This window comes from Aquila chrysaetos (assembly GCF_900496995.4).
Source record: "Aquila chrysaetos chrysaetos chromosome W unlocalized genomic scaffold, bAquChr1.4 W_unloc_3, whole genome shotgun sequence".
NCBI classification, from domain to species: Eukaryota; Metazoa; Chordata; class Aves; order Accipitriformes; family Accipitridae; genus Aquila; species Aquila chrysaetos.
In genome coordinates, this window is record NW_024470323.1 from 3762741 (window position 1) to 3790607 (window position 27867).

A 27867-nucleotide genomic window follows, 5' to 3' on the forward strand; every position below is an offset into this window, starting at 1 on the left:
TTTGGTTTTGCTGTCTCCCCAGGCAGTATCCAATCCCTCCTGCCTTAAGGAAACTGAATAAAATACTATTGTCCATTTCTGGAAGTCTATAAATAAGGTTGCTGCAAAGTATAAGAAAATTCTTTTGATGTCCTAGATTGTGTAGTTATAATTATATTTTTTTAGCATGTAAAGGGTAGTTGGGGTAGTTCCTTTTGTACTTTGGAAATATATCATGACCAAAGTGGGAGGCTTTGAAAATGGTTTAGAAGCTGTGAAATATCAAATTCTCCCTTCAAAGAAAGTCCAGGTAGATTTGAAGGGGGGTAAAACTGCAGGTGTGAATGATCCTTCCACAAACCAGTGAAAGAAAACAAAAAAAGCAGAGCTAAATGGAGTGATTTTTAAATGTTTATTACTTGTTCACAGTGTAAATTCCCAATGCTGTAGCTATGACACTGTCAGTATTGTACTGGGCCTGATGGTAATGAATGTTGTAACGTTTATCTTTGCTTTTTTGTCACTTATTTTATACCTTTTTTTTACTTTAAATAATTCCTGATGAGAGAATCCTTGTTAAATCAGGGCTGCGTATTCCAAGTTGCCTATTACTTTAGTGTGAGTCTGATGTATTATTCAAGCAAATCAGTAATAAAAGATTTAAGCTTTTGTCGGTTAGCCATAGCAACTTCTAGCCAAATTTCTAACTGTAGTTCACCCAGTGATGTGCTGATCTGTCTTGTCCCTTCCTCTAATATATGGAAGGGTTTTCCCATGAAAAAGAAAATAAGAGGAATATCTTCCCTGAGCTGTTAGGAAGGTGGCAGCAGTACAAGTGGATTCTGAAGGGGTTTGTACTGGTTATTATAGTCCAAAAGAAAAGCAAGTTGTGGTTTTCAGACTTCTTTGAATTTGTGGCATGAGGCACTAGGTGGCCATATATGATCCGTTCCAGTCTTGATGAGCCTGATGTAAGTAAATCTGCTTCTGCTTTGGATACCTGCTGCAGAAGTGCCAGCCTCCATACATTTTCTCTGGCATGGTAGTGTGGAGTCCCCCATAACTTTCCTGCCAAACACCAAATCAGGACATGTTGTAAACAGCTGATTTGGATCACTCCCTGTTTGGGACTGAGGTTCAGAAGTCTGCCCTGAAAAGCATTTATTCTGTCTGCAATGCATTTTCTTTTAATTGTAATTTGCCCAACTCTTACTTGTTAATTGTGACCATTTTTAGAGTTCTGTCATTGCCTGTATGTGTTTCTGCAGGATTTTTAGCATTTGTACATTAAAAACAGTGCGAGAACATATTATCTAATATCAGTGTAAGGTTGACCAAATTAGCACAGGTTAAATTGTATATTGCCTGTATGTACTGGACTTTAAGAATATTATTTTTTTGTGACATTTTCTTTCAATTTCAAAACAGGCTACAGGAAACAAAGAATAATTTTTAAAAACTTCTTCAACTAAGGTCAATCTTTGGTCAGTCAAGATGTTCTTTTATGGTTTTTTTTTTCTGCGTTTATGGCTTTACTGTTTGTGAATTTGTTATCTTGACTCTTGCTAGGAAAGAAAAGATTATTGCTAGTTCTGTGTTTGGGCTCAGACTCTTCCAAAAATGTGATCATCTTTTTGCAAAGATGGGGGATTTATGAAGAACTGTGAGGAGAATTTCATACTTCAGGTGATAGCCAAAAAAATATTTGTCATTTAAATGAGAACATATAAATCTGTTGGATTTGAGCATGATTTGATGACTTTGGCTTCTGGGTTGCATGTTACATGAGAAAAGCTGCAAGGACTGACATACTATTGACATCAGAAAAGCTGGGCAAACTTATATTAAAAAAAGCCTAAAACCCCAAATACTAATACTTTCCCAGTGCAGCAGTATACAGACTTACCAGTGTCAATGAATATTGTTCTGCTAGTATATTTCTTATTTCATGCTTCATTTTCTCTTCTCCCAAAGCTAGAAGTGTCATGAAGTGTTTTGCATTATAAGTACTAGGGATATTGTGTAGAGACAGTATTTGCCATGTTCTAAGAAATAGAAGGTGCACAGTGAAATCTAAGAAATTGAATAGACAGTTCCACCTCTACCATTTTCCAAAAGAAATCAGCAAGAAGTAAATGTGTGGGCATCTGGAAGAAACTGTGTCTGTATTTCGATGCCGCCTTCTCTTCTCTTCTCTTCTCTTCTCTTCTCTTCTCTTCTCTTCTCTTCTCTTCTCTTCTCTTCTCTTCTCTCTTCTTTCTTTTCTTCTCTTTTCTTTTCTTTTCTTTTCTTTTCTTTTCTTTTCTTTTCTTTTCTTTTCTTTTCTTTTCTTTTCTTTTCTTTTCTTTTCTTTTCTTTCTCCCCATGCAACAAAACTGATAGATGTACTTGCTATAGATAGGTCTGTACATAGGCTTTACATATTAGTGTTCACAGCAGTTAATGATATTTAGGTTCAGCCTAGCTATCAAGAGGCAGGGAAAGGAAAAAAATACAGTAAAGTAGTGGCTCAGCTTCTCTCAAATGGGTTTTAATTGAGGTTTTTGTGATGAAAAGCTAATGCTATCTGTTTCCTAGAGATGACTAATTCTGTGTTCCAGTTGTAAACTGAGACAGGACTGTAGTCAGAGAAGACTTGTAACAAAATACAGGAGCAGGCATTTGGTTGTTGACTAAATATTTTAATTACATTAAGTTATGCTGGGGGTAGGAAAAAAGCTACCTATTTTTGTTACAGGTTGTACACTTAAGGGTAACAAATAGGAACAACTATGGCTGGTGCTAGAAAAATATTTTTAACAGGGCTGTTTCCTGCTGTAGTTCTTGGAACAGGAAGTAAACATCTGTTTCAGAGAGGATTTGCTATTTTCTATGAAAGCTACTTAACTCCAACAACATATTTAACTACATATTTTAACATATTTGTATGGCGTACATACAAATAAGGTCTATTTTCAGTAGTATTCTATACCTCTTCTCTGCATTGATCAGCTGTAATACATTGAGTACTTCTGTATATCATTGAAATTAAAGATTTTACTGCATCTTAAGAATGAACATTTATGCTTCCAGCTTCTTACATATTTTTTTTTCGAAGGTTTCTTTGATCTAGATATGGTGAGGTGGAGAAAAAGCATAGTCCCAGAGACCAATGGTATTCAAAATACCAGTGTCTGAAAATGTTGCATCAGATTGGTAAACTTATTCAAGCAGAACAAATGAGAACCAAAAATGCAGATTTCATCAATAAATCTGCACTTCATGTCTCACTGAAGCAGGGAACATTAATAGATCTCCTCATGTTACTCTGTCTGATTAGCTATATTTGGAAAAAAATGAGCCTTTCCTGCTGATGAGTTAGAGATATGTGCTTTAATAGTCACAAAGGAAACATAAAAATGTTGGACAGTGTTTTCTAAGCATTCCTATTGTTTATATTCTTATTTGAGTACATTCAAAAAGGGTCAGAATATTTATTTGTGAATACCTTGTTCTTAGAGCTGGGGAATTTATTCACAAGGGTTCCAAGGTAGGAAGTGGTAATATTGGCAATAGTGCTCAATTTGTTCTTATCCTCCAAACTGGAAAATATTTACCTCCTAGAACACCACTTAGTTCCCCCCCCCCCCCCCTCTATTTTACAACCTTGGAAACTGGTAGATTGATAGGCCCAAAACAGTCACACAAGAGTGGATCTTATTCAGTGGAGTGAGCGTAAATGGAAGCAACTCTATTAGTGAAAAAGCAAAACACAAGAAAATCTTTGTATCAGTTCCTACATGGCTGAGTCTGTAGTGATCTTCAAAGGTTTTGCATCTGAGGAAAATGATGACATGAAGAAAGTATTCAGTGTGGAAGATCATGTAGAGATCAAGAGAATTGGAAATGAAGTCAGCAAAGTAATATTTCTAAAGAAAGCCTTGTATAAGAGAGAAAATAGAAGATAAGTTGAAAACAATGTCTAATATTAAAGGTTTTAGGAACAGAAGGCATGAAGGTGAGAGCTCAAGGAGGAACCAAAAGGAACAGTTAAGACCATAAATATGTGATGATGACTGTAGCAGGATATGAAGTAAGAGAGAAGCTGGATTTTGTAGGACTGAGTGAGTAGTGGTTCATGAATTTCTGCATAAGGTACTGGGCAGAGAAGCATTACATCACTGATGAGGTGAGGCTACATCTAGCATTTATGTTATGAAATCTGAGGGCATGTATTTATACTGGGGGCAGTTCTGCTGTTACATTTAACATTTCTCTTAGGGGTATGTACACAGCCTTTTTTATTTGGTGCTGATTTCAGTAGAGGCTGCTTTTCTAAGTGAAACTCAGCATCGTCAGTCTTGCTATAAGAACCATGCCTCACTAATAGATCTATTTCTAGCTCTTCTAGTTGTGAAGAAGGTGGCCCTTCCTCTCTCAATCAGTATGCTGCTGAGTTGCATGGCCTATGGCTATGCAGACTGCAAAAATATTGAAGAAGTCTGAACTTCAGCATTCATCTTTGAGAGGTGACTAGACTTCCTTGCCTCTGTCCATCCATTTCAACACCAAAACTTCCACTGAAAACAAAAACTTGTCTTAAACATAATTCAGAGCCTCATAATAAAACATGTCATGTGGTTAACCTTTAACACAATGTAACATTTAAAGAATAGTTTGCATCTTTTGCTGGTAAATTACTACATAAATATTTAGATTAGGTGTGAATAGGAATGTGGCATTATTTATGGATCCATATTTCTCTGGCATTTCAGATGCATGGTTGTTTTGCTCCTTAATAAATGCAGACATTAAAAGAACAAGCACACACAAAGTGCTAATTTTAAAGCTTTGCAGCTCAGGGGATAAAATCTCCACATATTTTGTTAGAACTGCTTGTCATCTCCTGTTGCACGATAGAGAGAAATCATTTAAAACACTTGCAGTTGCATTAAGCTCCTTTATTTCTGATAGTTGTCATGGAGTGATGTCTCACCTGCTAGTGCAGATTGGTAGCAGAGCAACCTGTCAGATCTGAAGATGTTTTGGTGCTCTCTGTTCCCTCTCACTTCAGAGACAGATGTGTTATGGTACAGTTACTGCTTTAATTTTTGCCCCATCTTGCTTCAGTTCTCTCTCACCTTAATCCTTGGAAGGGAAAGAATATATGAAGTGTCTTACCGGTGAAAACTGTTAAAAAAAGAAGAAAGCACAGGTTCCTTTTTTTCTGGTTTAGCTAGAGATCAGACTGTTAAGGAGACTGTCCACAAAGCTACATTGACAGTACAGGGCACAACAGTTCAGAAAATGGTCCTGAAATACTAGCATTGCAAGCTGTTGTGGAAGTACTCTGAGATCTAATACACATGAATTCTCTTACTTGTGCTGCACAGACTTCTGTGAAGTTATGTAAATCACATACCTTGTCTGTAGCTCTCCTTCCCCTTTATGAAATGTGACCTTCCTTGTAGAGTGAACATACAAGGATGATGACAGTAAATCCATTGATACCTGTAAGCTATTCAGATACTGCAATGACGAAGCTTCCTAGTTATTTTATTATATATTAGGAGTAAATTTCCATTTGAGATGGAAAAGGTATGGGTGTTTCCTTATCTGTTGAAATTAAGAGAGATACTGACCAGCTCTGCTGCAGTCTTGGCTTCTAAGTTAATCCTGCACTTCAAAAGTTAATTCTTTGGGGGCTATCACTTCTCCATGGTCTCCCCAATGTTTATCAATGAGAACACCTCACTGAATGTTCATGCTTTTGTGCCTGGGGCTTAGCAGAAGTATCACTTGAGACCTGTAGGATCTTGTATTCCTGTTCACTGAACAGTTTCCTGTCTTGTGTTTTGAACCTCTGTGAGGAAAGTAGCTCTCTAGATTTATTTATTTATTTATTTTTATTTATGGTCCTCTTTTTGAAAGCCAGTCTCTTCTAGTCTAGGGCCCTTACAAGGTGTTCACATACACTAATTTTCCTTTCCTACTTGTTGGCAAGAAACATATAGCTTGGCGTGCAGGTTACCTTGATGACCTGTTGGTCTGGAAAATACCCCTAATTTTTCTGATTTTTATAGGCCCCTATTGTATAAAATCTTTTAGTATTGAATATTTTTCCCCATTTCCTTATAATGTCTTTGGTTTGATGGCTCAGAAATTTATTATAATCACGGAAATGTATTTTACAAGAAGGCCTTTTCAGTACCTGACTTGACTAAGCTCTTCCAAGCATCTGTGGTGAGCCCTGCATTATCTGCAGACCCACTGGATCACACAGTTTTTTCTGGTTTTGTTTTTATGGAGAGTGGCTGCATGCATGGAGGCAACTAAAACAGCAAGTATTTCCAGTGATACATATTTTATGTAAAGCTGTGACTGCCTGTGTGGGTGGAGGGGAGTGTAATTTGAGGAAGAACGGTAGCAGGAGGATTGCATGGCAGATTTTCATGTTTCAAAGTGATGTGTTAGATCCCTCTCTGTAACAAAGTTAACCTCAAAATTTGACAAGCTCTCTGTGCAAGTTTTAGGAGAGCAGTAATATCCAGCAAGGTCACTAGGTGGAGCGACAGGTCCATTTTTTCTTGTCGCAGGGGCTGGCCAGTGCTTTTGTCGGCTTTGCAGGTGCACATATGGTAGAATATTATCATTTTATGGTTACAATTATGAGCAATTTGATAGAAAATTAAAGCTAAATTATGCAGTGTTCCTTTTATTTGTTTAATTTTGCACTCTAAATATGTAAAAGGAAAAAAATAGCACTCTTTTTGTGTGGATGGTGATAGGTGCAATACCTTCTTTTGGCTTCATATTCTCACACAGCACAGGTTGAGATTATTTTCTGTCGTACATGATGAAATGTGTGGTGGTGTTCTCAGATGCTGAGACTGTTTTGCACAGAAATTGTATATGGCTGAATCTCCAGGCTTCTTTTTTTTCCATAAAAAAAGGATCATACATTTACTGGCTGATAGATAAATACATAAGTAACAAGTTCCTTAAGAGTTTCCAGTGGAAGAGGCTGGGTAGCTGTGCCATCTAAGCAAATGCCAAAGGAAATCTTTAAATCCTGAAAGTCGCTATAGAAGTTGGCAGAGCTCCCCTGAAAGCAGCTGGTATGTTCTAAACAAACTCTTTCTTGCCAGTTGTCCTGGTTTCAGCTGGAATAGAGTTAACTGTCTTCCTAGTAGCTGGTACGGTGCTATGTTTTGAGTTCAGTATGAGAAGAATGTTGATAACACCGATGTTTTCAGTTGCTGCTAGTAGTGTTTAGACTAATGTCAAGGATTTTTCAGCTTCTCATGCCCAGCCAGCGAGAAAGCTGGAGGGGCACAAGAAGTTGGCACAGGACACAGCCAGGGCAGCTGACCCAAAGTGGCCAACGGGATATTCCATACCATGTGACGTCCCATCCAGTATAGGAACTGGGAAGTGGGGGCGGGGAATTGCCGCTCGGGGACTAGCTGGGTGCCGGTCGGCGGGTGGTGAGCAATTGCACTGCGCATCATTTGTACATTCCAATCCTTTCATTATTGCTGTTGTCATTTTATTAGTGTTATCATTATCATTATTCGTTTCTTCTTTTCTGTTCTATTAAACTGTTCTTATCTCAACCCGTGGATTTGCTTCTTTTCCCGATTTTCTCCCCCATCCCACTGGGTGGGGGGGGGAGTGAGTGAGCGGCTGCGTGGTGCTTAGTTGCTGGCTGGGGTTAAACCACGACAGTCCATTTTGGCGCCCAATGTGGGGCACGAAGGGTTGAGATAACGACAAACCTGACCAGAGCTCGTTAAAACAAAATTGTTATAAGCATTCATTATATTGGTCTAATAGTCGCTGGTCATTATGTTGATTTATGTGTTAGAGTTGTTGCTCTGGTTTTTAAAGTTCTGTTATGTATCACCTCGCTTGCTGTATGTAGTCCCTCTTCTGCTGCTTATCATCCATGGGAGGTGGATTAAGGTTTTCGCTTTGATGTGTTGTATAACACTGGTTTATGGTATGATAAAGTCATCAGTTGTGGAATTAATCCGGTATTTGCACTCAGCATTGTCACCTTTATACGGCGGGAGCCATCTGTGGGAAACTATTAATAATTATACCATTTACCTTTCCTCCTTGGAAAACCAGTCTATGAGTGGGATACCTTTCTTCCCCTCTCCTTTCTCCTTCAGTCCAGTTACAATGGTGTTTGGGAATTTTGAAAAATTTGAATACCCTTGGGATGTTGATACCAGCACGGTCCTAGCCCTATTGCTGGGAATTAGCATGCTCCTGAATGTGGTTCAGGTCTTGTTTAAGGTTAAACAACTATTTAAGAAGATCACCCAGAGGTCTGCCCCGAGGCTGGATAATTATGAGTGGCAGGGTGTGTGGGGTAGTATGGGCAAGTACTTAGAAAAGTGGCCACCTCCAATGTTTTGGAAATTCACCCCTGAACAAGTGCAGAATCCAGAAGAACTAGTAAAATATTTGGAAAAGGTATGCTGTCACCCCGGCAGCTCCAGAGAGATACAAATCACTGCAACGTGCTGGGGCCTGGCCCATGCCTATCGAGCCCTGTTCGACACAACTCAGCACCCTCAAGGGGAAGAGAAGGTCTCTGGACCTAACAACAAAATGATGAGCATTGTGGCCACCCAGACCTTGGTGACAGGCACCGTGACCCCTCCAGCCCTGGCAACGAGAACTGTGGCTACCCAAACATCAGCAACAGGCACTGCAGCCCCTCCAGCTGCGGCAACGAGCACTGCTGCTGCCCAAACCTTGGCGACAGACGCTGCGGTTATCCACAACCCGGCGAGCGGTACTGCAACTGAACCAGCGGATCAACCTGCACCAGTATCGGTTGCCCCCGTACAGAAAAAGAAATATACAAAAAAATCAGCTCGCTTAGCAAAGGATGAAGGTGAACCAGGGTCATCACGGGAACAGGAGGAAGAGGCAGAACCAGAGGTAATAACCCGGTCCCAATCCTTGAGTGAACTGCGGGATATGCGAAAAGATTTTGGCCGCCGTATAGGTGAGCATATTATCACCTGGCTACTCCGATGCTGGGACAATGGGGCTAATAGCTTGGAATTAGAAGGTAGGGAAGCCAAGCAGCTGGGATCACTTGCCAGGGAAGGTGGCATTGACAAGGCAATTGGAAGAGGAACACAAGCCATCAGCCTCTGGAGGCGACTCTTGTCAAGTGTGAAGGAAAGGTACCCCTTTAAGGAAGATGTTATATGTCAATCAAGCAAGTGGACCACCATGGAAAAAGGTATCCAATATCTGAGGGAATTAGCTGTGCTAGAGACGATTCATCATGACCCGGACAACCCACAATTACCCAAAGATCCAGATGAAGTCCAATGCACACGACCCATGTGGCGGAAATTTGTACGGAGCGCACCATCGTCCTATGCCAACTCACTGGCAATAATGACCTGGAAAGACGAAGAGGCACCGACAGTGGATGAAGTGGCTCGCCAACTCCGTCAATACGAAGAAAATCTCTCCTCCTCCCTACAAGCCTGCATTTCGGCTGTGGAGAAGCTGTCCGAGGATTTCCAACAATTCAAAGAGGATATGTCCTATTGCCCACCTGTAAGGACCAATGTCTCAGCTATTAGGAGTGAGCGCTCCTCTGCCCAAGAGAGAGAATATAGAAGGTACACACCGCGAGGTGCCCTGTGGTTTTACCTATGTGATCATGGAGAGGACATGAGGAAATGGGATGGAAAACCTACCTCGGTCCTAAATGCACGGGTACGTGAGCTGCGAGGAAAAACCACCACAAAAGGGGATTCTACTAGGAAAAATGCTGCTCCAGTTTCCAAACAGAGTAGAAGGGCTGATCTTATTTCTGATCCTCTTGAAGGGACTTCTGAGCCAATTTTACGAGAAGTGAATACCGGATACTCTGGCCAGAATTAGAGGGGCCCTGCCTCCAGCCAGGTGGAGGAAAGGGATAACCGGGTCTATTGGACTGTGTGGATTCGATGGCCTGGCACGTTAGACCCACAGGAGTACAAGGCTCTAGTAGACACCGGCGCACAGTGCACTCTAATGCCATCAAGTTATAAAGGGGCAGAACCCATCTGTATTTCTGGTGTGACAGGGGGATCCCAAGAGTTAACTTTATTGGAAGCTGAAGTAAGCCTAACTGGGAATGAATGGCAGAAACACCCCATTGTGACTGGTCCGGAGGCTCCGTGTATCCTTGGCATAGACTATCTCAGGAGAGGGTATTTTAAGGACCCGAAGGGGTATCGATGGGCTTTTGGTATAGCTGCATTGGAGACAGAGGGCACTGAACAGCTGTCTACCCTGCCTGGTCTCTCTCAAGACCCTTCGATTGTGGGGTTGCTGAGGGTTGAAGAACAACAAGTGCCAATTGCTACCACGACGGTGCACCGGCGGCAATATCGCACCAACCGAGACTCTCTGATTCCCATCCACAAGTTGATTCGCCAACTGGAGAGCCAAGGAGTGATCAGCAAAACTCGCTCACCCTTTAATAGTCCCATATGGCCAGTGCAAAAGTCTAACGGGGAGTGGAGACTAACAGTTGACTATCGTGGCCTGAATGAAGTTACGCCACCGCTGAGTGCTGCCGTTCCAGATATGCTAGAACTTCAATACGAACTAGAGTCAAAGGCAGCCAAGTGGTATGCCACAATTGACATTGCTAATGCGTTTTTCTCAATCCCTCTGGCAGCAGAGTGTCGTCCACAGTTTGCCTTTACTTGGAGGGGTGTCCAGTACACTTGGAATCGATTGCCCCAGGGGTGGAAACACAGCCCCACCATTTGCCATGGACTGATCCAGGCTGCACTGGAAAAAGGTGAAGCTCCAGAGCACCTGCAATACATTGATGACATCATTGTATGGGGCAACACGGCAGAAGAAGTCTTTGAGAAAGGGAAGAAAATAATCCAAATCCTTCTGAAAGCCGGTTTTGCCATAAAAGAAAGTAAGGTCAAGGGACCCGCACAGGAGATCCAGTTTTTAGGAATAAAATGGCAAGATGGACGTCGTCAGATCCCAATGGATGTGATCAACAAAATAGCAGCTATGTCTCCACCGACTAATAAAAAAGAAACACAGGCTTTCTTAGGTGTTGTGGGTTTTTGGAGAATGCATATTCCAAATTACAGTCTGATTGTAAGCCCTCTCTAGCAAGTGACCCGGAAGAAGAATGATTTTAAATGGGGCCCTGAGCAACAGCAAGCCTTTGAACAAATTAAACGGGAGATTGTTCATGCAGTAGCCCTTGGGCCAGTCCGGGCAGGACAAGATGTTAAAAATGTGCTCTATACTGCAGCCGGGGAGAATGGACCTACCTGGAGCCTCTGGCAGAAAGCACCCGGGGAGACCCGAGGTCGACCCCTGGGGTTTTGGAGTCGAGGATACAGAGGATCCGAGGCTCGCTATACTCCAACTGAAAAAGAGATATTGGCAGCATATGAAGGAGTTCGAGGTGCCTCAGCAGTGTTTGGTACTGAAACACAGCTCCTCTTAGCACCCCGACTGCCAGTGCTGGGCTGGATGTTCAAAGGGAGGGTCTCCTCTACACATCACGCGACTGATGCCACGTGGAGTAAGTGGATTGCACTGATCACACAACGGGCTCGCATAGGAAACCCCAGTCGCCCAGGAATTTTAGAAGTGATCACGGACTGGCCAGAAGGCAAAGATTTTGGAATGTCGCCAGAGGAGGAGGTAACGCGTGCTGAAGAAGCCCCGCTGTATAATAAACTGCCAGAAAATGAGAGGCAATATGCTCTGTTCACTGATGGGTCCTGTCGCATTGTGGGAAAGCATCGGAGGTGGAAGGCTGCTGTATGGAGTCCTACACGACTAGTCGCAGAAACTGCTGAAGGAGAAGGTGAATCGAGTCAGTTTGCAGAGGTGAAAGCCATCCAGCTAGCGTTAGACATTGCTGAAAGAGAAAAGTGGCCAGTGCTCTATCTCTATACTGACTCATGGATGGTGGCAAATGCCCTGTGGGGGTGGTTACAGCAATGGAAGCAGAGCAACTGGCAGCACAGAGGTAAACCCATTTGGGCTGCCACACTGTGGCAAGATATTGCGTCCCGGCTAGAGAATCTGGTTGTAAAAGTACGTCATGTAGATGCTCACATACCCAAGAGTCGGGCCACTGAAGAACATCAAAATAACCAACAGGTGGATCAGGCTGCCAAGATTGAAGTAGCTCAGGTGGACCTGGACTGGCAACATAAGGGTGAGCTATTTATGGCTCAGTGGGCCCATGATACCTCAGGCCATCAGGGAAGAGATGCAACATATAGATGGGCTCGTGACCGAGGGGTGGACTTGACCATGGACACTATTGCACAGGTTATCCATGAATGTGAAACATGTGCTGCAATTAAGCAAGCCAAGCGGTTAAAGCCCCTGTGGTATGGAGGGCGATGGCTGAAATATAAATTTAGGGAAGCCTGGCAGATTGACTATATCACACTCCCACAAACTCGCCAAGGCAAGCGCTATGTGCTCACAATGGTGGAAACAACCACCGGATGGCTGGAAACATATTCTGTACCCCATGCCACCGCCCGGAACACTATCCTGGGCCTTGAAAAGCAGGTCTTGTGGCGACATGGCACCCCAGAGAGAATTGAGTCAGACAACGGGACTCATTTCCGAAACAACCTCATAGACACCTGGGCCAAAGAGCATGGCATTGAGTGGGTGTATCACATCCCCTATCATGCACCAGCCTCTGGGAAAATTGAGCGATACAATGGACTGTTAAAGACTACATTGAGAGCAATGGGGGGTGGAACTTTCAAACATTGGGATACACATTTAGCAAAAGCCACCTGGTTAGTCAACACCAGAGGATCTGCCAATCGGGGTGGCCCTGCCCAGTCAGAATTTTTACATACTGTAGAAGGGGATAAAGTCCCTGTAGTGCACACAAAAAATATGTTAGGGAAGACAGTCTGGGTTACTCCTGCCTCAGGCAAAGGTAAACCCATTCGTGGGATTGCTTTTGCTCAAGGGCCTGGGTGCACTTGGTGATGCGAAAAGATGGGGAAGTTCGATGTGTGCCTCAAGGGGATTTAATTTTAGGTGAGAATAGCCAGAATTAACCTGTATGATATTAGTTGCTATATAACCCTGCTACTGTATGTTATCATTACTATAATTGTTATATGCTATATCCATAGTATTGCAGTAAGAATCACTTAGATCAAGCAAGAATGAACTGTGATAAAACTGAGCGAAGCGCAGTAGTGATGGAACCAGAACTGACTCCAGCATGCAACAATCCAACGGTGCACACCATCCTGCTGCTGTGTCCAATGTCAACTGCTCGTCACACTGCACTGAAGCCCAACTCTGCTCTGCCGACTGAGAGGACTTTGCACCATCCCTCCTGCCCAGAAAGACTGGTATGACAGATGGAGCCCAGAGTCAGGAACTAAATGAACTCAACGAACATTTAATGAACATAACACATAAACTAAAGGGATGATATCTCTGTGTATGTATACATATATATATATCATTGTTCATATGTCTCAAAGGGATGGAAAAGCTGATAATAACTGACCAGGATGTAACTAAAGGTATGGGAACTGAGCATGACGTCAATGGTATAGAATAAGGGGTGGATACTGTCCTGGTTTCAGCTGGGATAGAGTTAACTGTCTTCCTAGTAGCTGGTACGGTGCTATGTTTTGAGTTCAGTATGAGAAGAATGTTGATAACACCGATGTTTTCAGTTGCTGCTAGTAGTGTTTAGACTAATGTCAAGGATTTTTCAGCTTCTCATGCCCAGCCAGCGAGAAAGCTGGAGGGGCACAAGAAGTTGGCACAGGACACAGCCAGGGCAGCTGACCCAAAGTGGCCAACGGGATATTCCATACCATGTGACGTCCCATCCAGTATAGGAACTGGGAAGTGGGGGCGGGGAATTGCCGCTCGGGGACTAGCTGGGTGCCGGTCGGTGGGTGGTGAGCAATTACACTGCGCATCATTTGTACATTCCAATCCTTTCATTATTGCTGTTGTCATTTTATTAGTGTTATCATTATCATTATTCGTTTCTTCTTTTCTGTTCTATTAAACTGTTCTTATCTCAACCCGTGGATTTGCTTCTTTTCCCGATTTTCTCCCCCATCCCACTGGGTGGGGGGGGAGTGAGTGAGCGGCTGCGTGGTGCTTAGTTGCTGGCTGGGGTTAAACCACGACACCAGTGAGGAAAATCTCCTGCCGTTGCAGTTCTTAAGCCAAAAGTAAAAATTTTTATGGCCTATGCCAGGACAAGTAGCATGTTACGATGATCTGTGGGGTCTGTATTTTGTGTATTCAGGTTCTTAGTTTTTCTGTCATCAGATTCCTTATGTTCATTATTACGAAAATGCATGTTTCGCCAGTGTGTGTAGTGGCATAACTTGCCTTTTGTATTGTATTCTTCCCTTCTTTTCACTAGAAGAAAGTTGTTAGCACAGCCAGGCTGCAGAATATACCTTTATTTTCTTTTTTCTTTGCTTGTAGGTATTCTTTTGTTTGTATTCATGAAGATAAGGCTGGAGATGTGTTTTCCACTTGGAGTGGAAAGTGCAAGCTCTGAAATGGTATTTGCATTTATTGATCCAGGCACATCTGCTGGCATATGATGGCATGTCATATTTTTGTCCTTACCCACCTTTGAGCCAGAGAACATGGCAGATAAGCTGTCCAGTTTGATTGGCATATCCTGTGGAAAGGATTTTCAATACATAGGATCAAATCTGCTACCGTAAACTGCGTTTGCATTTTGAAAGTATGATGGACTCTTCTCTGAGTTCATGTGCTATGTTGGGAATTAGTTTTAGGTTTAAATGCTTTCCTTGCTCTCTTTAAATCATACTGGCTATCTTTTTGTTCTGCCAATTTTAGATGCACTATATTTATATTGTGCATTTCAATATTTTTCAATATCTTTAAAGTGAGCTTGGGGAATTTCAACATCTGGGTGGAACAGAGCATCTTGGTAGATGCTATAAAAATCAGGCTATCTATAAAAGAAATTAAAAAAATTACAAGTACTAGCAATAAATCATACTGGCAAATTTAACCAGGGTAGAAAATCTTGTATCTTTTATTGTTTTTTCTTAGGATCAATTTTAACAGTTGCCCTACAAGTGGTATGGGTGGAGATGTGTGAGAGACTGAAAGAGTTAATGTCTCAAACATTGTGGTGGGGCAAGTTCTGCATAACAACGAACTCTGCATAGCAACAAACCCCAGGTGAGAAGTTGGTTAGCAACAGGGCTGGGAGGGCATGCCGGTGGGCATGCTGGAGGATGCGCAATTCAGGTGTTCTGATATGCTGAGCAGGGCAGCTCACCATATATGGCCAAAGGTCAAAGAACGGTCATGCCTGCAGGGAGGGCGAAGTTACTCCCTAAATGACCCCCAAGCCCACCGACCCATTTCCTGAAGGTTCTGGAAGCACAAACTGCACATGACACCTAATTAGCCTAATGAGTTTGTGTACCCGCCCAAAGGAGGGGCAAGGAGATTATAAAAGGGCACAAATTGAAGCCCCACATGCGTGCGCCCACCGGAACTGGACCCCTCAGCTGGCTGGACCAACGCTGGACCCAGGACCAGTGAAATCTTTCTCTTTTCTCTTTTAATTTTCTCTCTCTCTCTTTTTTTTCCGTAATCCCTACACCTCATCCCTTTAGACAGAAACCGTTGACCAAGTCTGGGACTAGGAGTGGATCTAGTCGCCCCTAGGCTCCTCTCTGAGAAGGAGTCTAGAACACAAGGGGGTCTGCTCTGAACCTTGTGACTCAATGGGAGGGCTCTCCTTATTTTCTTCCCTGAACTGATCCCCAAATAAGCAAGGCTTGTAGTATATGTTTGGTGACGTATAGTTAGCACGTTACATAGTTTACTGATGTAGTTTCATGCCAATTCTTGTTGTGAGCGAATAAAAGTTGAGTTTTATGAGTTAAAGGATCCCTGGTGTCATTTCACCTTAATCCTGACCTGGGAATTGGTGAACCCGAGTCGTCATCCTGAGAAATTGGGACGTGACATTTTAATTGGCTTTACAGACAGGATTCCCTGAGTCGAGGAGGATCTGATGGGAATACCAATGATCCACCCGATTTATGGGCAGGGAGAGTCGGGAAGTGACTTCTCAGCTATTGGCTGGGAGAGGTCCAAGCAGTGGCAAGCCATGGCTGCCCAGGAAATGCTGGAGCTTGACTGCTTTCCCCTTTCTGAAAAATTGGAAGAATATAAAGCGTGTCCCACCCCACCGGGGATGATATGGCCTCACAATAGTTGGCATGATCCTAAATCAGTGGCAGAAAGGATTACAGTATTAGCAAAAGAACAAAAACGGATTCCGGGAAAAGGAAAAGCAATGGTATGGGGAGTATTGGGAGCCACTATAATGGCAGCCCAACAGTATAGGAGTATAAGCAAATCTGCTGAAAGCATAAAATCTCTCCAAGACTTAGTGAGGGAACTGCAAAAACAATTGGTGGAAGAAAGGGCTAGAAGGGAAAGAGCAGAGACCCTGTTAGATGTGGAATGCAAGGCGAATCACCAACTTCGTACCGACCTGTTTGACTTATGAGATAGGGAGAAAATACTGTGTGAGGTGCTTAAGGACCGGAGCAGAGCTAGTGACTCTGATTCTGAAAGTGAGGCTGGTTTTCCATCCGTAGCAAAGAGAGATGAACGAGAGTCCCAATAACCCAAATCACTTTACCCTTTAAGAGATTTCAAAGATTGTAGGAAAACCTTATCTCTTAAGGAAGGTAAAGCAGTATTACGCCCTTTGATAAAAACTGAGATATCCTGACCGAATGACCCTGCTTATAAGAGGCTTGCTAGACTCCCTAAAATTATATGCAATTCAGTTGCAAGACCAATTAAGGGACACCCTGACTCTGCAAGCAGGAAATCCTGCCAGGCCAAGAGCGGGCAGAGCCCTAACCTGGGGGGATGTCACCCAGGAACTGGTAAACAACAGGCAGTGGTACGGAGAAAAGAACCAAGAGAATAACCACCACCCCCCGAGAAATCAGGGAGTCAGGAGGAATTTATTATGGGCTGAAGGAATTCAGAGGGGAATTCCCCGAGATTTAACAGAGGGGATGCCCACCATGGCACTGGAGAAGCTTGTCCGTGCGTGGAAGGGAAAGGGGGAAATACCCCCAAAAGAAGGACCACCTACTCAAGATACTACTAGGGCAGAACCTAAAGCAAGCTTGCAGACAAACACTCCCTCAGCCCCAGAGGGAGATCTAATTGACCTGAGGTTGGGAAACGAGATGCACTGTCCCTAGTAAGTGAGCCAGGGGACGGTGGGTGGGTCTACATAAGGAGGCTCACAGAAAACAGCCGAGGGGATTTAATGATTACTTTACCCCTTAGTCGCCTTAAAACGATACAATACACCCACTCCACTATCCTGGACAACCTGTTCTGGTAGATTTACCTACTGTAGGGGAAGTACCTATGACATTGAAAACCCTTTTGAACTTGTCTGCATGGATAGCAACCAATGTACTTGGAAAAGACCACGAAATCCTCACATGATGGATAATACCCTTGTTTTAATGTATGATTATGCTTTATATTTGTACTTTGTAGAACCAAAGAGAAATGGAGAAAGACGGCAAGGGACCCATGTTAGTCCTGACTATATTAATTGTTATTTGTGTTATCAGTTTATTGTTATTTGTAATTTTTGTCTGTTATTACAGGGAAAAGATTCTCCAAATTTAGCTTGGAATTTGATTCAAGGTCTTATGCACCTCTGGAATGACACCAATCAAGGTGTTTGTATACCATTACCCTCCCCGCCCCCGCCCATTCAGGGGACCTTTTATGGCTCCAAAAACTCCCTCTGACGATTCAAAGATTTATCTTCTTCCCTGAGGAGGAAACCTTGAATCTCATGACTTATGAAAAAGTGAATGTTGGGAATGGAAAAATGGGTGGAACCCAAGTAGTGCTTGTAATTTTACTGGGGAAAATGCTATCGGGAATCTCAAAGCATATGGAATTTTTAAGGGACATGGTCATTGTATTGGGTGTGGCTGAGATGGAGTTAATTCTCCCCATAGCAGCCCTCGCAGTGCTGTGCTCTGTATTGGTAGCTAGAAAGGTGTTGATAACACACCAGTGTTTTGGCTACTGCTGAGCAGCGCTGGCGCAGCATCAAGGCTGTCTCTCCAACATTTCGCCCCCACCTCACCCGCAGGCTGCGGCTGGGCAGGATCTTGGGAGGGGACATAGCCAGGACAGCTGACCTAAACTAGCCAAACAGATATTCCATACCATATGACGTCAGCTCAGCTATAAAAGCTAAGTAAAGGGAGATAGAAGGGGGGGCATTCGCTATTTTATGTTTGTCTTCCGGAGCAACCACTATGTGTACTGAAGCCCTGCTTCCCAGGAAGTGGCCAGACATCACCTGCAAATGGGAAGTAGAGAATAAAATCTTTTGTTTTCCTTTGCTTTCGTGCGCGACCTTTGCTTTCGCTTTATTAAACTGTCCTTATCTTGACCCATGAGCCTTTTGTTATATTTTCTCTCCCTTGTCCAGTTGAGGAGGGGGAGTGATAGAGCAGCTTTGGTGGGCACCTGGCACCCAGCCAGGGTCAGTCTACCACAGTCATAAATGAAGAATGGTCCACCCAAGAATATAGATTTTCAAAGGCGATAGCACCGAACCATACCAAGTGTACTTGGGTCCCCTGGTGGCCATCACCTATGCAAATATTAACCCCATTTGAACTTGATTACCACATAGAATCTAAACCTTCATGGTGTATCAAAATCCCCCAAAAAACCCAACCTTGACCAGTGGGTCTGAGAATGGCAGTGGGACAAAAGTTGTTAAAAGAACATAGGGTATGTGGGATGTTGTGAGAGACTGAATTGTTACCTTGAGCTGTTTGTCTCAAAGATTATTAGGTGTGAGAGACTGGACTGTCATCTCAAGCCATTCATCTCAAGAACTGTGAACTGCTTATCTTGAGCCCTTTGTCTCTGAGATGGCCTGTCTAAGCAGGACATTCCTCTGTCCATAAGGACGATTACTAGGCCACTGAGGCATCCAGGAGAGGAAACGGACTGAAGCCAACAAGTATGCAAGAATGTGGAGGCTACCATTCTCACGGAAACTGTACTCTTTGAGATAAGATACTGGTTTCTGGTGTTGATCATGAGAAGGTCGTGTGACAGACGAAACCTGCAGTGCGTGAACAGTGCATGAAGAATACGTATGTGCATGCATCATCGAAATATGCCCTATAAAAAAACGTGGAGACAAGCCATGGTGTGCACCCACCACCGAAGAATTGAAGACTGAGGACCAACGGGACACTGCTGGATCCATGGTGGTGACTATCCTTGCAACTCTATCACAACTGCTTGCTTGATTTCTACCTTTTCTTCCATTCTATCCTATCGCCACCATTTTCCACTTTTGATACTTTTGATAATAAAAGCTCTTTTGACTATACGGCATTTGACCTCGTTTGTGTCTTAATCTTGCTCTTGGGATCATATTGAAACCTTCCCCGACATTGGATCGGGACAGATGTTGAATCTAACTGACGGGTAATGTATCACCATCCATAATGCCTCCACTTCAATTGAAGAAGCCCGAGCCAAGATGAGAGAAGTTACAGACAAGACTGGAAAACTTTTCCAAGTGATGCAACCAAAACACTGGTTTAACGGAGGATCGTTGCTGACCTCTCTCCTAATGTCCTTGGGACTCATGGGTTGGGGAAAATGGCTTGTTAACATTGGACTCATATTATGTGGATTTTTGTTCTTAATGCTTGGCCTTGCAATTGTGTGATGTATAACTACCCTGCTTGCTTTCCTCTACTTCATCTCTTTTCTCTCCTTCTGTCTGATATGTGAAGATTACTACTGTGGAAGAAGAAGATCTCTACAACTCAGTCCAGTCAAATGTTTGAGCCACAGGGTGGTGTGAGATACTGAAAGAGTTAATGTCTCAAACGTTGTGGCAGGGTAAGTTCTGCATAACAACTAAAAGCAGGTGAGAAGTTGGTTAGCAACAGGGTGTGGAGGGCATGCGGGAGGATGCGCAGTTCTGTGTTCTGCTATGCTGAGCAGGGCAGCTCACCGTATATGGCCAAAGGTCAAAGAACAAGACAGGATGGAAAGATTATTTTTTTAAAACAACTCATTCAGCTGTTTAGGAAACTGCATTTTTTATTTCTGTTCCCACCTGACATCAGTAAGTCCAGAGACTAGATTTGAATTTTATGTTTTACATATGTTTCCTGAAAGCTCCAAATGACTGCCCTGGCTTTGTCCCTAACTTTGTTCTTAACTCTGTAGTTTTTCTTTAGATACATAACCATAACTTAACTAATTTGTATGCGCCATATGCAGTCTTGGCTCACTTCAAAGTGTAATCAAGTCATGAACTAATTACAATACCATATTCTCAAAGAATGTAAATTTAATTTCCCTTCAAACAGAATGGGAATGTATTAAGCAATTCCTTTATATGAGAGCTGTGGCATTCAACAACATAATGCTGATGCTTCAAGCAGAAGTGAAGTTCATAACTTTTGTGGACCTTGTGACCTTTTTCCCTATGCATCTTCCCTTTTTATTCTTGCATCTTGAGTTAATTTACTGACTAGATAACAACATTAAAATATTCAAGTGTAAATTAAAATGTAACTGTTGGACTTTAGATTGGAGATCACTCTATCTTATTGTATGTGACTTGCTTCTTTATAGTGTTTTCAGAAATGTGCTTCCTGAGGATTTTGGATCAGAAAGAGATTGTGTTTTGAATTGAAGGCTCATAAGGTTCAGACCCATACCAGATGATTTATTTAATACATTGAAAAGTGGATGTGCATAAAGTTCCCTACAGGTTCTTAGCATCACTGTGCCAAGGAATCCACATAAACTCAGTTATATAAGAATGAATGAAGTTGTTCATAAAACATTTTATTACCTTCAGTTTTTGCAGCATCTTCAGAGTTTAGATAATAAACCTTCATAGAAGTTACTAGTCTTTACCCTTTCATAGAACAATGATTCACATAGGTTCATGCCACTTATTTTATTTCTCTTAATTTTAAAGGCAGAAGAAACATGTTAGGGTTGACTTTGATCTGTGCCAGGATAGTTTGATTTCCGAAATGCAGTCCTGTTGTTGCTCTTCTGAGATGAGATTGTCAAAGCACAGGACTGTATAGGTATTAAACACAAGTTGTATTTTAAAATTTAATGTGGGTCAGCTTCCAATGAAGTATGTAATTGTTTAATGCTAAAGGAAAGAGATTAGAATATCTTAGTTTATATTTTAAAGTGTTCCTTTTAGTTGTTAGTTCATTAATACCAGCAGTTTATTTTTATTCATATGACTTTTCATATGTAAGTATTTTAATCCTTCCTTTGGTTAGGAAGAAGAGAGCCTGCAGGTAGAAATCAGGATGACATATATATTGCTTCTTTTCCAAAAGGCATGGTATCTTTCTCCTATTGATACGCAAAATATTAAGGTAGAAAATAAACCTCATTGACTCATGTCAAAATACTGAAAAATATATGCTTGGGTGATGCATGGAAAAATGTGGGCCCACTTCAAACTGAGCACACTTGTAGTTGAGTTTGCCACGAACCTGTCGTGAGCCTTTGGGGCTCTGCAGACTCTGCAAATTCTGTTCCCTTGTATTATAAGCATTTAAATGTAGCTTGAGCCTTAGTTGTAGAAACAGGGATAGTATTATCTGGAGACCCAGCTATGTTGGGTCTTAACCTTTGCTTGAGTTTGGTGAAATGCTTTCTTACTCTTGCAGCAGCATTTTAAGGCATTTTTGGGCTACTGAGTAACAGTGCAGTGGGATGCCATAGTAGTACAAGGTGCCAAAGTTATAGATGCAGAGGTGTGTCTATTAAACAGATGTGAGCTTGCTTTGACATTGTTCAAGTTGCCAGACACAGTCCAGCTGCATTCTGGAAATGGTGTAGTGTTGGTGTTGCAGCCAAACTAAAAAACCAAAACCAAAAACAAAACACAAAAACATCAAAGCAAGGTACATTAGATCAGGCATGAAGTGCTTGATGCTGTGCTGCTGTGGCTGTGCATGGCTCCTTGAATTGGTCTGGCTTATACACACCTAGTTGGAGGGCAGGCAGACAAGATCAGGTCTGCCTGCAACTTATCTGAATAGATTATTCTTTGGAGACCAAAGACCTCTCAGCCTAGCTTCAGCAACCTAGTGTCAGTGGTACTTCCTCAGTGTCTCCTTCTCAGTCTAGTTTTTTCACAGCCTTTGTCTTGAAGGGACTACCTGAGGCAGTGATGAGAGTTCAGTCTTTGCTGAAACTGCCAATATGATGATAACTAGTCAGCTTTCTAGATGCATGTCCTTAAGCAGGGATTAAAAAAAAAAGTGTTTTGTGGCTACTAGATCATGATTGCAGATGTCAAAAAGCTTTCTTCATCACGTGCTGAAATCATATCCTTAAAGGTTTCTTCTATCTTTACCACAAAGTGTAAGTTATTGCTATCTTATTTAAATTTAAATCTAACTTGTGCCTGTTTGACTTTTTCCTTCCTTTGCTTGCTTTATTCATCTTTGCATATCTCTGTAATAGCTCTGAGTCTCTAGAGAATCTTCCATTGGATAGAGGCTGATGACACTGGAGCATCTTGTTGCTGAAGATGGAGATTTAGCTATTGTGTTCTCTTCTGGACATGGATCAGAGTATGCAGCCTTGAATGAAAGGACAGTCCAAGGATCAGAGTATGCAGCCTTGAATGAAAGGACAGTCCAAGGATCAGAGTATGCAGCCTTGAATGAAAGGACAGTCCAAGGATCAGAGTATGCAGCCTTGAATGAAAGGACAGTCCAAGGATCAGAGTATGCAGCCTTGAATGAAAGGATGGTCCAAGTCGAGGAACAAATGGCATTCCTCAGGGGTTGGTATTGTGTCCAGTGCTGTTTAACATCTTTGTTGGCAACATGGACAGTGGGATTGAGTGCACCCTCAGCAAGTCTGCCAATGACACCAAGCTGTGTAGTGCGGTTGACACGCTGGAGGGAAGGGATGCCATCCAGAGGGACCTTGACAGGCTTGAGAGGTGGGCCCGCGTGAACCTCATGAAGTTCAACAAGGCCAAGTGCAAGGTCCTGCACATAGGTCAGGGCAATCCCAAGCACAAATACAGGCTGGGCAATGAGTGGATTGAGACCAGCCCTGTGGAGAAGGACTTGAGGGTATTAGTGGATGAAAAACTGAATATGAGCCGGCAATGTGCACTTGTAGCCCAGAAAGCCAATAGCATTCTGGGCTGCATCAAAAGAAGTGTGACCAGCAGGTTGAGGGAGGTGATTCTCCCCCTCTATTCCGCTCTCGTGAGACCCCACCTGGAGTACTGTGTTTGGCTCTGGGGCCCCCAACATAAGAAGGACATGGACCTGTTGGAGCAGGTCCAGAGGAGGGCCACAAAGATGATCAGAGGGCTGGAACACCTCTCCTATGAAGACAGGCTGAGAGAGTTGGGGTTATTTAGCCTGGAGAAGAGAAGGCTCCAAGGACACCTTCTAGCAGCCTTCCAATATCTAAAGGGGGCTTTACAAGAAAGCTGAATAGGGTAGTGATAGGACAAGGGGTAATGGCTTTAAACTGAAAAAGGGTAGATTTAGATTAGATGTAAGGAAAAAATTCTTTACTATGAGGGTGGTGACACACTGGAACAGGTTGCCCAGAGAAGCTGTGGATGCCCCATCCCTGGAAGTGTTCAAGGCCAGGTTGGATGGGGCTTTGAGCAACCTGGTCTAGTGGAAGGTGTGCCTGCCCATGGAAGGGAGGTTGGAACTAGATGATCTTTAAGGTCCCTTCCAACCCAAACCATTCTATGATTCTATGAAGTCAGAGCTACAGTCAGGGACTACAGGAATCGGTCATCCCTGGGCATTGTTTGATGCTTGGGAAGTCTATTAGGGCTTGTCTGCATGGGTGAATGCAGGCAAACTTGCACTCTAAGCTAATCAGGTGCAAGATTAATCTGGTCTGTTAGTGCTGTGCCTGAGCTGTGCTAACTTACCCTACAGCTGCAAGACTTGTGTCCTGGAGCTGGCTTGTGGAGTGTGGGACTGCTGGGCTGCACCTGTGTGCACAGACATGCCCGAAGACTCCGTGCCACAGTTTTTCCATGTGTAAAAAGGGAACACTAGAGCTTATGCCTGTCTCAAAAATGCTTGTGACAAGCCACTGAGGAAGGAATCACTAGGTGAGTTCTCACAAACACTCTGAAAATACAACAGAGCCTTTGTTATTAGTTTGATTGCCAAAAAATCTCATTAGTAGTGTTGTCTTCCCTTGATAATAGCTTCTAGAACACTTTTTTCCAGCCCCAGATTCCGTGATTAGAGGCTGCTTGAATTTTTTTTTCTTTAAAGTGAGGTAAAACTAAACATTTCTTCTTGAATGATACAGGCTAAAAAATCCTTCTTTCTAAAGAGAAGGTCCTCTACCTTATTTCTTTTTTTTTTCTCTTACAAGAAGTGATTTAAGAAAGGGAGAACTTCAGCAAATAACCCTTGTGGAGTAGCCTGGTGTTGGCTTCATTTGAAAATCTCAACTGTAGGTGAAGGGACCACTGGGTGTTTGAACTGCTGTAGCGTGAACATTGCTCACAGAAGGATGTGGAGGCTGATGTGTAAAATTCAAAATCTTTCTAAGGAAGTTGCTGAATGCTCTAAACTAAAACACTTCAGTTTTTAAGCTGGGCTTTACTTATAGTCAGAGGCAGTGGAAACAGTGTACTGGGAACAGTGCAGGAGGTCAACGGGTATGCTAGAGATTGACACTTTTTCTCCCACCTCTTCTCCCCCACCACTAGTTTCTGGGGAAGCAAGGAACTGTAGCTGTCTGTTCTACTTCAGCTTGTGAGAAGGCTAAAAGTATTTCAGCAAGGAGTAAGCTGGGAGTAGTTGGTGTAGTCATAGAGCAGACTTAAAAGCCTGAGGCTTAAGAGCGGAGCTGGAGAAAGAGCAGGATTGAGGCTTCGCAAGGTGGATGGACCCTACCAGACAGGTCGTTGCTGCTGGAAGAGGTGTTGCCCTCTCCCAGCTGCCAATTCCCTCTGCTTGCTTCATGCCAGCTCTTGTGCTTGACTGAGCCTTTGCATTGCTGGTTCAGTTTGCTGAGCCCTTGGGGTAAGTGAGGGGTTTGGGAGAGCTGAAGAGCTGGTGTGGATGGAGGAAGTGAGACTCTGCAGGGTGAGCAGGAGCATGTCTTTGGCAGCAGTTGAGCATTACGTTACCTATGCCTTCTCATGAAGCTTTGTCCCTAAGAAAAAGCTCTTTGTTCCTTGCCTAACATCCCTCTCCCTGGAAATCTGTTCCTGGCCTCTGTAAGCATGCTACCAATGCATGCTAGCAGTCCCTCTTCTCAAAGTCAACTCTATCTCCACTGAGGTTATGTCCTGGTTTCAGCTGGGACAGAGTTAATTGTCTTCCTAGTAGCTGGTGCAGTGCTATGTGTTTGAGCTAGGTATGAGAAGAATGTTGATAACACTGATGTTTTCAGTTGTTGCTAAGTAACGTTTAGTCTAAAGTCAAGGATTTTTCATCTTCTCCTGCCCAGCCAGCGAGAAAGCTGGAGGGGCACAAGAAGTTGGGAGGGGACACAGCCAGGGCAGCTGACCCAAAGTGGCCAACGGGGTATTCCATACCATGTGACATCATGTCTAGTATATAAACTGGGGGAGGGGGAATCACTGCTCGGGGACTAACTGGGCGTCGATTGGCAGGTAGGGAGCAATCGCACTGTGCATCACTTGTATATTCCAATCCTTTTATCATTATTGCTGTCACTTTATTAGTGTTAACATTATCATTATTAGTTTCCTCTTCTCTGTTCTATTAAACTGTTCTTATCTCAAACCATGAGCTTTACTTCTTTTCCTGATTCCCTCCCCCATCCCACTGGGTGGGGGGGGAGTGAGTGAGCGGCTGCATGGTGCTTAGTTGCTGGCTGGGGTTAAACCACGACAGTCCATTTTGGCGCCCAATGTGGGGCACGAAGGGTTGAGATAACGACAAACCTGACCAGAGCTTGTTAAAACAAATTTGTTATAAGCATTCATTATATTGGTCTAATAGTCACTGGTCATTATGTTGATTTATGTGTTAGAGTTGTTGCTCTGGTTTTTAAAGTTCTGTTATGTATCACCTCGCTTGCTGTATGTAGTCCCTGTGCTGCTGCTTATCATCCGTGGGAGGTAGATTAAGGTTTTCGCTTTGATGTATTGTGTAACATTGGCTTATGGTATGATAAAGTTATCAGTTGTGGGATTAATCCGATATTTGCACTCAGCATTGTTGTCACCTCTATAATTCGGGAGCCATCTGTGGGAAACTATTAATAATTACACCATTTACCCTTCCTCCTTGGAGAGTCAATCTATGGGTGGGATACCTTTCTTCCCTTTTCCCTTCTCATCCAGTCTAGTTACAATGGTGTTTGAGAATTTTGAAAAATTTGAATACCCTTGGGATGTTGATACCAGCACGGTCCTAGCCCTACTGCTAGGAATTAGCACACTCCTGAATGTGGTTCAGCCCTTGTTTAAGGTTAAACAACTATTTAAGAAGATCACCCAGAGATCTGCCCCGAGGCTGGATAATCATGAGTGGCAGGGTGTGTGGGGTAGTATGGGCAAGTACCTAGAAAAGTGGGCACCTCCAGTGTTTTGGAAATTCACCCCTGAACAAGTGCAGAATCCAGAAGAACTAGTAAAATATTTGGAAAAAGTATGCAGTCACCCTGGCAATTCCAGAGAGACACAAATCACTGCAACATGCTGGGGCCTGGCCTATGCCTATCAAGCCCTGTTCAACACCACTCAGTACCCTCAAGGGGAAGAGAAGGTCTCTGAATCTGACAACAAAGCGACAGGTACTGCAGCCACCCAAACCTTGGCGATGGGCACTGCAGCTACCCAAACCTTGGCAAGCGGTACTGCAACTGAACCAGCGGATCAACCTGCACCAGTATCAGTTGCCCCCATACAAAAGAAGAAATATACAAAAAAATCAGTTCGCTTAGCAAAGGATGAAGATGAACCAGGGTCATCATGGGAACAGGAGGAAGAGGCAGAACCAGACGTAATCACCCAAACCCCATCCTTGAGTGAGTTGCGGGATATGCAAAAAGAATTCGGCCTCCATATAGGTGAGCATATTATCACCTGGATGCTCCGATGCTGGGACAATGGGGCTAATAGCCTGGAATTAGAAGGTAGGGAAGCCAAGCAGCTGGGATCGCTTGCCAGGGAAGGTGTCATTGACAAGGCAATTGGAAGAGGAACACAAGCCATCAGCCTCTGGAGGTGACTCCTGTCAAGTGTGAAGGAAAGGTACCCCTTTAAGGAAGATGTTATATGTCACTCAAGCAAGTGGACCACCATGGAGAGAGGTATCCAATATCTGAGGGAATTAGCCATGCTAGAGACGATTCATTATGACCCGGACATCCCACAATTACCCAAAGATCCAGACGAAGTCCCATGCACACGACCCATGTGGCGGAAGTTTGTACGGAGCGCACCATCGTCCTATGCCAACTCACTGGCAATAATGACCTGGAAAGACGAAAAGGCACCGACGGTGGATAAAGAGACTCACCAACTCTGGCAATATGAAGAAAATCTCTCCTCCTCTGTACAAGCCTGCATTTCGGCTGTGGAGAAGCTGTCCCAGGATGTCCAGCAAATTAAAGAGGATATGTCCTACTCCCCACCTGTAAGGACCAATGTCTCAGCTATTAGGAGTGAGCGCTCCTCTGCCCAAGAGAGAGAATATAGAAGGTACACACTACGAGGTGCCCTGTGGTTTTACCTATGTGATCATGGAG

At 43.2% G+C, this 27867-nt stretch overlaps 1 pseudogene; it reads left to right on the forward strand.

Annotated features, from left to right (window-relative positions):
- Positions 1-27867, forward strand: part of LOC121232414 — a 250283-nt pseudogene that overhangs the window by 102290 nt on the left and 120126 nt on the right.